The sequence below is a fragment of the Quercus robur genome, chromosome 10 (assembly GCF_932294415.1).
Source record: "Quercus robur chromosome 10, dhQueRobu3.1, whole genome shotgun sequence".
NCBI lineage: Eukaryota > Viridiplantae > Streptophyta > Magnoliopsida > Fagales > Fagaceae > Quercus > Quercus robur.
The window spans coordinates 999,377-1,011,405 of NC_065543.1; positions in this window are offsets into that span (position 1 = coordinate 999,377).

Genomic DNA, 12,029 nt, shown 5'->3' on the forward strand with positions numbered 1-12,029 from the left:
GTCAACAATTGTGGCTTAGTGTGAATGCATAATAACCGGTCAATGGCTTAGTGTGAATGCAATAACAACCGGTCAACAATTGTGGCTTAGTGTGAATGCAACAACATAAGCATTCTTTTCACTTTAACATGGTGACCAAGTCCAAACCTATTACTCTATTTGGCTCAATTTCAAGTCTGTGTTCCTTCCTGACATATTGACCAAATCTTTATCTAATATAATACAATTATAGGACCCCTTTTCTATTAGTATAATGATAGTCTAGGTTCATATCAATTGAAAGCTATAGACTATCAAACTTCTTAAATCTTGAGCATGAGAAAAATCATACCTGAAGACCCCAACTCAACGCCACAGTGAAGAAGGGCAGAATTCAATAGTCAGCTGAAGCAAATAGAAATCCCATCAGCAAAACACGTGTGACCTAAGAGGAAAGACTAGGGTTTTCAAGGCCCATATATGTACTATGTCACCTCACTTGGGCTTCATATTCCATAGTATTTATCTTCTTTTTATTACCTTAGGCCCAAATTAATTTAATCCATTTTAATTATAGGCCTCCATTAAAAATTTACGTATAATAATTTAATTGGTATCAAAATTATGGGGTGTTACAAGTGCATTGCCACATATGATAAGCACGAGGACAAGGTATGGAAGCAGCTACTATTTTAATAATTATATTAGTCTTTCTAACAAAATCTCTTCTCATTTTTATCCTCAAGATCATGTAGAGTAAGTGGGTCTTGCTCAGAGAAAAACTACTTGTAAAATCATGGATTTTGCATTTTAAAATCACGGATTTGCCATTCTTTCACATACTGGTTGATATCTGATTAATGGATTGTGGCTTTGAAACAGGGACAAGGAGCTTGTCGTTTCTTTCAATGGGAGGATACTCAAGAAATTACCACAATTAATGATCTTGTAGATGAAACCAAACATGACATATCTGCAGATTCTACTTCAAGAAGCCATGAGTTAGTCACTAAAATGGGAGGTTTGAGTATTAAGAATTTAAGGAGGAAGTTTGATTCACTAGAGATCGAAAATCCTCAACATCACCCAACTTCTGTGGCTGTACATGAACATTTTGAGAAAGATCAAGAGCTTGTCTTAGAGAGGAGTGAACATGATGAGACTTCACCTTTGGACATTTGAAGTGTGAGACACAAACTTGGAAGGAAAAATTATCCTAGATGGTAAGTTTTTCCAGCATATATATGTCTTTGATGATTAATAAATTTGTTTTACAAGTACAGAGTACCTTTTGTGATATTGGCAATTGACTTGGGCGCAATATTGCAGGTTTTCAAACACAATATGTGCAACATGTAGGATTCCAACAATAACATACCTGACAATTGCTTGACATCATCCTATATTCTGAATACAATAGGCTTGGTTTTAAGATCTATGGTGGCTGCTACCAACCAAATTTGACCTTCTACAACCAAAGCTTCCAAAGAGCTAACCTTACATCCAACAAGCAGCAATGATATCTGTCCTGCTAGCCTGTTCTATTTAACTTCATATCAAGTTTGGACCTACATGTGTGAATTGTTACAAAGAAGACCAATTGAGAGAATCGTGTAGCTCTAGTTTTCAGATTCAAAATTTGATTGGAAACATATCGCTTAGGCAATTTATGTAATATCAATTGTGATTGTTACATATCAAGAATTTGACCATTTTCTAAATGAGTTTGATTGGATGTACGTACTCCAAAATATTCTTGAATTTATATTTTGTCTGTACTTTTCCAATGCTACTGAGATTTCACTACGAATCTTGGAAACAGAGACATATAATCGACTCACTGAACCTGATTAACATTTTGGCAATAGAAAATTACATTTTGAAAATAAGAATACAAGACTAAAGATTTTCTTGGCAACACTACTGTGAAAAGCCTTCCTGTTGGTTCTATTGAGAACATGATTTGCCAAACTCCAAAAGTTAAGGGTTAATGATCAAAAACAATTACAGACATAAAACTACACCAAAAACAATATCACTGAGGATTAATGATCAAAAACAATCATAGACATAAAACTACATCAAAAACAATCCTTCATAATATAAACTTCTCATTTAGTTTCCAACAGGTTAAAAAATTATGATTAAGTAAAAAATTAAGCTTTTATTTTGATGATAAATCACAACCCATACCATGTTTTAGAGGGGGAAAAGAATGGAAATAATTAACAACTAATTGAAAGACAAAAATTAAACATTCATAATATCACAATCTAGAAATAGGAACATTAGATAGTCGAATACTTCGATTACATGTGCATTCAGTGATAAAAAAAATAATAATAATTGTGATGATACAACGCAGTAGTAAGTTCGAATACACCATAAAGAGAATCACAACTTACATCTACAATGCCATTCCAAATCGAGTATCTGCATGCCTAACAAAAATTGAAATATTGTCGTTAGATACCAAAAGCCAAAACAAGGGTACTAATCTACGCAACTTGGCTAATTGATACAATAATGGAATTTTATATAAAAGCATCACTTACCTAGTTTGGATCATTACTGCTTGTTGAAGCCCCACGGGAAAGCGGACATCTTCTATGGTTATGCCCATGTTGATGACACAGTCCACAGCTCTGCTTTTGTTGAATCTCCCTTAAGTCAGAATCAGGCCTTCGACTTCCTGGTTCTTGTCGGACCCCATCCATCTCATTTCGTATCCTAGACTTCACAAGTCGACCTTTGGCCCGCAACAGGTCTGGGTCAGGCACCCACTTTGGACCATCCACATCCCTCCACAATGACTCTAACTTTGGCACCACAAATGCATGTGAGTAGGTACGAATGGCGTTCTCCAAACTATAATGTGGGTCAATATATGTAGTCGCATCTTGCCCCAAGTGTTGAAGAGCTGTAATTGCCTGTGAACAAGGGATCTTTCGATTTTGCCACTTTCCACAACGACATGTTCTGTCCATTAGGTTTACTTCATGACTATGGTGTCCCCCTCCAGAGCTATGGATGTTGTATGTGGTAATTACTTGATATATACCATTCAGATTATTATACGCATGTACTTGGTGTGTTGTAGATTTTTGTAGATTTTGTCCAAAGATTTTTAAGGCTTATTTACTCCACATCTTGCCCTTTGAGAGATCATGAGTAATTTCTTTGTGTCGATCATGGAAATACGAGACAAGTTTGCTCCAATTGAATTCAACCATTGCAGCAGTGGGTAGACCACGGCCACCTTTGAGTACTCCATTAAAGGACTTCGAGACATTGGTTGTCATAGCCCCATAACGGTATACACCATCATGTAGCTGGGTCCACATGTCTAGATCCTCTTTCATTAGATATGTGTATGGCATGATGGATGAGTCAGGTTCACTTTCCTGCTGCTTGGTTCTCAGTTTCTTCCTAAGGGCCTCAATCTTGGCTTCCTTGATAGCTTGCATGTACAACTCAAATTTAGCTTCCTGCGTAGCATACCCCGCTTTCAAGGCCAATGACTTTAAAGTGGCATCTTGAAAATGTGTGTTGAAATTGCTAGCAACATGTCGAAGGCAATATCTGTGAAATACTAGTACTCATCCATCATCATCTCTAGGTCAGTTTGCAATTGCGTTTTGAATACCCTTATGTCGATCAGAAATTACGCAGATGTCCTTATTTGCTATCACATCCCCCAGTGAAATCCTAAAGCATTCTAAAAACCACCCCCAACTAGGCCCTGACTCTTTGTCCACAACGGCAAAGGCGAGAGGCAAAACCTTGTTGTTGGCATCGGTGGCCATTGCAATCAACAACACCCTTCGATATTTACCATACAAATGGGTCTCATCAATACTGATCACTGGCTTACAATGTCTGAATCCTTCAATGCATGAAGCGAAAGCCGAAAATACATAGCGCAATATTGAATCACCGAACTCGTCCTTAGGTATGGTGTGATACCAATACCAGGTGCTAGTTTCTTGATCGAAGTATGCCAACGACAACTTTCTCAACCTTTGGTAAGACTCTTCCCAATTCCCGAATATCTTTGCAATAGCCTTTTGTTTCGCATCCTATATCTTATAGTAAGAAAACTTATGTCCATAGTACTTCGCTTTAATGAAGTCTCTGAGGTGATCAATTGTGGCCGTGTGATTTTATTGCTATGTTGGCACAAATTCTGCTGCAAGAAAATTACAATCCATCATTCTACCATCAAGGGCCGTGCCAAGGGGCATACAACTGTGAGGACCCCCATAAGATGTGACCATCCATAGTCCGAGTTTAGGCTTCACGACTGGCCCAACGTACCACTTGCATGACTCATACACGCATTTCATATACAGTCTATTTTTAGTCAACCTACTAGTCATACAGTTTCTGTTATGCTTTGCGGTGTAAATTGTTAGTGCATGTTTCACCGCCTCTTTATTCGCAAAAATCAACCCTGTACTAAAAGGCATGTCCTCTTTCCAAGAAGAAGCAAATGCTTGCTGAAACTTCAGGATCAACCATATTTTGCCAAGTATTTGTAGAAGATGATGAGGTAGGAGGTTCATAAACAGGGGGAGTATTTGTAACATGCTGAACTCTAATAGTAGCGTCTGCATCATCTTCATCACATTCAGTCATATCATCAACATGAGGATTGGGAGTAATTTCATGGTCATCAACACCCCTGTCAAAGTTGTCTCGCTCAATCCTTTCTTCATACTCATCTCTATCATCAAGATCTTCACCATTAATGGCAGCATGATCAACATAGTCTTCATCTTCAACTACTGGAAGTGTAGAGGATTCACCTCGACGTGTACAAAATTGATCTTCATATCTATTGCAAAGTTCGCTCTTAATTGTTTTTGGTGTCTCTTGAAAAGGGGGTGTATAGCCTCCCAATGTGGTGCATTGATCATCTAGGACTGCAAACTGTAGAGATGTAGTTGTTTGTACAATTTCCTCTACGCCGACTTCTGCACGCAACTCCAAAGTGACGTACAACTCAAAATCTGCTACTTGTTCCCATTTCTGCATCTTGCTAAACATGATCTTCACATATTTGTCTTCTGTTATCACCATATATTTGTAATTAATGCATTGATTGAGGACTTCATGTGGAGAACGGAAAGTAATATGTATGTCATGCAAAGCAGGGTTCACTTGCAGTTCTTCCATAATTTTTACTTTCAAATCATTCAGGGTCTTTAGCTTATGGCGTATCATCATATAGTAGCACTGGATACCCGGACATTGAAATGGGAGTCCGTCATAAGGGTTAGCATTGCTAAGAGGTCCACCGTAGTATATATTTATATGGATCATTGTCAACCTAACTCTTAATCAACAACAATCACAAAACTTTGCGTATGAAATGCCAACAATACTAACCTCAACCAAATTTGCATATACTCACCTCAAGTCACATACAAAAACAGTCATTACCAATTTCATATTCTTTTAAAATTCCAAATCATTCTAGGGGCATGACTTTCAAAACCCATTCAAATAAGTTACAAGGAACAAAAATATTATACCAACTAGTTATCCATTGAAATCTCTGTTACAAATCTTAAACAAATATATCTTGAAATAATTTATGCTAAAAAGACTACAAATACTATTTTAAGTATCAAACTCATAATCCATTTCATACCCATGATAAAGACCTAAAAGTACTAAATATTCCTAACAATTAATCACAATATTTAGTACTAAATAATCCCAATAATTAATCACAATTTTAATTTTATTTTTTTTTAAAACCTAGCAAATAATTTAATCACAATATTTACACTAACAAAAAATAAACAAATATTCCCAATATGTTGTTGTGGGGCTAGTGGATTCGCGACCCAGTCCCACTCTACATGGGGGCCTAGGCCCTACGGCCCAAGCCGAGGAGAGCCATTGCCGAGGACGACCTTTTGCTCGGCACCTCATGAAATGCCTGAAGAAAGGGAGAAACTGAGTTTAGGGGCAGGGTAAGGGAAAAAGCTGCCAACGTCATAATACTAAACCCTGTATCTGACAAGTCCATCCTTTAAACCATACCCTTTAACTTTCCCAACGACCCCAAACCATACTAGGTATGGGTTGACAAGACAGGTTTGCACCTCAGAAAAGTGAAACTTACACGTGAACTCTAAATAGGAAAAGAAACATGAGTATAAAAGAAAGAAGCCCCCAGAAGAAAAGGGGACTCTTTCCCCTCGGTACAAGGGGAGAAAGGGAATAACACAAGGATCTTTGGACAGCGTTCGAGGACAAAAGTCCTACAACCCGTTCCAATGGAGGTCTTAGCTGGTCAAGCCAGGCCTGCCCATACAAGAATTTCCATTGACGCCACGATCAAACCGTCCACCTATGCCCAAGGTCATGCCATTCAAGCCCACTCTCTACAAATCATATTGTTGGGGTCCATTGCATACAAGCCCAACGTTACTCTTGGGCCGTTAAACAAATCGTCTTCCCTACAATTGGCGCCGTCTGTGGGAATGGCTTGCACGTTGGCTCAGGCGGCGGTGGAGTTAAGCCTTTGTCGAGCAAGGGTCTATGAGGATGCCTTCATTACCAGCGACGTATTGTCGTTGTTCCAACATAAGTTCCCACAAGGGGCTATGCCTGGCAGTGCCAAGGGCACAGGCAATTCTAGGGGCTTCCAACATCAAGCTAACCCCTCCCCACCTGGGTCAAGGGGCTAACCTTTGGAAATTAAATCAATAGACAAGCAAAAAAATAAAAATAAATAAATAAATAAAATAAAATAAAATACAAGTTTTGGACAAAACCAAGGCCTTGCATGGTCCTCGGACTCAAGCCTCTGGAGAAACCAACTACTTAAAAGAAAACTACAAGTTTTGGACAGAACCAAGGCCTTGCATGGTTCTCGGACTCAAGCCTCTGGGGAAACCAACTACTTAAAAAAAAACTACAAGTTTTGGACAGAACCAAGGCCTTGCATGGTCCTCGGACTCAAGCCTCTGGGGAAACCAACTACTTAAAAGAAAACTACAAGTTTTGGATAGAACCAAGGCCTTGCATGGTCTTCGGACTCAAGCCCCTGGGGAAACCAACTACTTACAAGAAAAAATACAAGTTTTGGACAGAACCAAGGCCTTGCATGGTCCTCGGACTCAAGCCTCTGGGGAAACCAACTACTTAAAAGAAAAATACAAGTTTTGGACAGAACCAAGGCCTTGCATGGTCCTCGGACTCAAGCCTCTGGGGAAACCAACTACTTAAAAGAAAAATACAAGTTTTGGACAGAACCAAGGCCTTGCATGGTCCTCGGACTCAAGCCTCTGGGGAAACCAACTAATTAAAAGAAAACTACAAGTTTTGGACAGAACCAAGGCCTTGCATGGTCCTCGGACTCAAGCCTCTGGGGAAACCAACTACTTAAAAGAAAACTACAAGTTTTGGACAGAACCAAGGCCTTGCATGGTCCTCGGACTCAAGCCTCTGGGGAAACCAACTACTTACAAGAAAAAATACAAGTTTTGGACAGAACCAAGGCCTTGCATGGTCCTCGGACTCAAGCCTCTGGGGAAACCAACTACTTAAAAGAAAACTACAAGTTTTGGACAGAACCAAGGCCTTGCATGGTCCTCGGACTCAAGCCTCTGGGGAAACCAACTACTTAAAAGAAAACTACAAGTTTTGGACAGAACCAAGGCCTTGCATGGTCCTCGGACTCAAGCCTCTGGGGAAACCAACTACTTACAAGAAAAAATACGAGTTGTGGACAGAACCAAGGCCTTGCATGGTCTTCGGACTCAAGCCTCTGGGGAAATCAACTACTTACAAGAAAAAATACAAGTTTTGGACAGAACCAAGGCCTTGCATGGTCCTCGGACTCAAGCCTCTGGGGAAACCAACTACTTAAAAGCAAACTACAAGTTTTGGACAGAACCAAGGCCTTGCATGGTCCTCGGACTCAAGCCTCTGGGGAAACCAACTACTTACAAGAAAAAATACGAGTTGTGGACAGAACCAAGGCCTTGCATGGTCTTCGGACTCAAGCCTCTGGGGAAACCAACTACTTACAAGAAAAAATACAAGTTTTGGACAGAACCAAGGCCTTGCATGGTCCTCGGACTCAAGCCTCTGGGGAAACCAACTACTTAAAAGAAAACTACAAGTTTTGGACAGAACCAAGGCCTTGCATGGTCCTCGGACTCAAGCCTCTGGGGAAACCAACTACTTAAAAGAAAACTACAAGTTTTGGACAGAACCAAGGCCTTGCATGGTCCTCGGACTCAAGCCTCTGGGGAAACCAACTACTTACAAGAAAAAATACGAGTTGTGGACAGAACCAAGGCCTTGCATGGTCTTCGGACTCAAGCCTCTGGGGAAACCAACTACTTCAAAGAAAAAATACAAGTTTTGGACAGAACCAAGGCCTTGCATGGTCCTCGGACTCAAGCCTCTGGGGAAACCAACTACTTAAAAGAAAACTACAAGTTTTGGACAGAACCAAGGCCTTGCATGGTCCTCGGACTCAAGCCTCTGGGGAAACCAACTACTTACAAGAAAAAATACGAGTTGTGGACAGAACCAAGGCCTTGCATGGTCTTCGGACTCAAGCCTCTGGGGAAACCAACTACTTACAAGAAAAAATACAAGTTTTGGACAGAACCAAGGCCTTGCATGGTCCTCGGACTCAAGCCTCTGGGGAAACCAACTACTTTGAAGGAAAACTACAAGTCTTGGACAGAACCAAGGCCTTGCATGGTCCTCGGACTCAAGCCTATGGGGAAGCCAAGTACTTAAAGGCAAAACTACATTACATGGACCTTAGAATCTATCCGAGGAGAACTCTCCATTAACAATTGGGTTAATTCCTAAACTGCATGGATTGTCAAGTATGCTCTCGGATCCTCAGTACCAAAGGGATTGATGCAATATAGAGCAATATGCTGCCAAAAACACAATCGGAGTCCCTTACTGCTCGATCACCCCCACGGATGAATTATTTAGAGTTTATCGTTCTCGGACGGTCTCCTCGCACTTATTATAGAATATTCAGCTGTTATCTCGGCTAGTTTCCTAAGTTTAACTTACTATGAATTATCGTTATTATGCCTGGTAATGTCGGTAAATTAGAATTAGTTGGATTATATTTCAAGGTTTCCTGCTCTAAGTATCATTGAAGAAAGACACACATGGAGCACACCCATTCACAAAGTAGTGTTGCAAAAAAAGAAAAATATTCGAAACAAGTAAATAAATTCCCTTTTTATTAAAACAAAGAAATAGTAAAGCGTACAATGAAAAGCTGGAATCAGCTTATATTAAAGCTAATTACATAATCGAAAAGAAAGATACAAAAGGATAAGATACAGCCGAGGAGGTAGTACAGAGGAGAGGTTGGCTGCTGCTTCAAGACTTTGTTCTTCCTCAACACTTTTACATGCCCATAACTCAGGCAGCAAAAGAACCCAACGTGGGGCCTGCACCATTGAAAAAAAGGTGCAGAGAGAGCCCAGCTTCAGGCTAGCGCAGCTGAAGAAAAGGTGCAGGAAACCCAACTTGAGGCCCACACCGTTGAAGAGAAGGTGCCGGGAATCGGAAGTTGAGGAGCCTACACCAAAATTTGCCTGCGACAAGACAGACGGCACTGATGGCGGAAAATCTTTCTTCTGACACACCAAAAATCTGGCGTGACCAAATGCTGTTTCGGATTTTGACTAAAAGAAGGAGAAACACCATTTCCCCTTTGTCAAGACGGAATATTTTCTTGAATCTGTGCCTCCCTTGCCCAGACCTCACTACTTTGAGTCTCAGAAGGACACGGCGCCTCTGTGGCGGATGGAGTTCCTTCACCCCAACCCACGCCTCAAGCATATTACACTAAGGGTGGATAACACCGGATACGGAGGCTGTGATTATGGCGTAAGAATTATGGTTTGGGAGGAAACTGAAGGATTTATGTGTAAGTAAAGCAACCTCCTATCCTATTTATTTAAAAGACCAGGAGGTGGCATTTAATTTACGCAGAGTTCCAAGGAACGCTACAGACAAAATGGTTTCGACTCAATTTCCAATGCCACCTGCAACCATAAGGTTAAAGGATTCTCGTGAAGGCGCATCTCGAACACTGGAACATCAAAGGGCACCGCGTGACTGAAGACTAAAGAAATGCCTCTTAATCCGGTGCATTTCCTATGCAAATGGAAAAGCCCAAACATCAAAAAGTACATAATCAGAGTGAGTCGTGATGTGGACCCAGCATTATCAAAATCCTCATCCCCAACTAAAGGTCGGGCAGCAGGATTTTGAGAGGCTATTGTGGGGCTAGTGGATTCGCGGCCCAGTCCCACTCTACATGGGGGCCCAGGCCCTACGGCCCAAGCCAAGGAGAGCCATTGCCGAGGACGACCTCTTGCTCGGCACCTCATGAAATGCCTGAAGAAAGGGAGAAACTGAGTTCAGGGGCAGGGTAAGGGAAAAAGCTGCCAACGTCATAATACCAAACCCTGTATCTGACAAGTCCATCCTTTAAACCATACCCTTTAACTTTCCCAACGACCCCAAACCATACTAGGTATGGGTTGACAAGACAGGTTTGCACCCCAGAAAAGTGAAACTTACACGTGGACTCTAAATAGGAAAAGAAACATGAGTATAAAAGAAAGAAGACCCCCAAAAGAAAAGGGGACTCTTTCCCCTCGGTACAAGGGGAGAAAGGGAATAACACAAGGATCTTTGGACAGCGTTCGAGGACAAAAGTCCTACAACCCATTCCAATGGAGGTCTTAGCTGGTCAAGCCAGGCCTGCCCGTACAAGAATTTCCATGGACGCCACGATCAAACCGTCCACCTGTGCCCAAGGTCATGCCATTCAAGCCCACTCTCTACAAATCATATTGTTGGGGCCCATTGCATACGAGCCCAACGTTACTCTTGGGCTGTTAAACAAATCGTGTCCCTACAGTTGTAATAACATAATTAATCACAATATTAATTTTTTTTTTTAAACTTAGCAAATGATTTAATCACAAGATACACTTACCCAAAAAAAAAAAAAAATTCTCAATATATTGTAATAAAATTAATCACAATATTTAGTACTAAATATTCCCAATAATTACTCATAATATTAATTTTTTAAAAAAAAAACTAGCAAATAATCACAATATACTAACAAATAAACTAATCACAATATACTAACAAATAAATTAATCACAATATTTACACTAAAAAAAAAAAAAACAAAAATTTTCCTAATATGTTCTAATTTTTTCTTTAAAAAAAAAAAAAAAAAAAAAAAAAACCTAGCAAATAACCACAATATTAACTAACAAAAAATATTCCCAATATTGTAAAAACATTACCTGTGAGAGAGTGTTGTGTTAAGATTATTGTGTGAGAGTTGAGGAAAGTTGTGAGTGAGAGTGAAGAGGGGTGTGAGCTGTAGAGAGGGTATGAGAGCTGAGCTGAAGAGACTGAGTGAGACGGAAAAGGGGCAAAAAAGGTCGCAGCTGGGACCCACATGCGACACGTGGAGGGGTGGTGGCCATTAATAGAAAATCGACTCCAGTAGAGTCGATTTCCTTTAGTAGAAATCGAGTCTAATTTACTTGGTTTACATCCACGTGCTACAATGTTGTAGTGGAACCACACAGGAAATCGAGTCCACTGGACTCAATTTCTATAAGCACAACTCGACTGGACTCGATTTTCATAAGTGGAACTCGAGTCCGGTAGACTCGATTTCCATACCCGTACACGTGGACAGTCCACGTCAGCTATTGGCGCAACAGGAAAAGCGGTTGTTAGATAGCAAAATCGACCCTAACGTGTGAAAGTTCAAATATGTGTAAAAACACCCTTGAATGTTTAGACCCCCAAATTACAACTTAACCAATTCAAGCATTATGTCAAACAACTAGTGTGCGGAAAATTAACATAAGCTATAAATAGAATTGGAAATCAATCTAAGCCAAATATAAAAGACATCCACAGCTGAAAATAAGGCAAAGATAAAAGGGAAGGAAGATGCAAACACAAAGACAACACGCGATGTGTTATCGAAGAGGAAACCG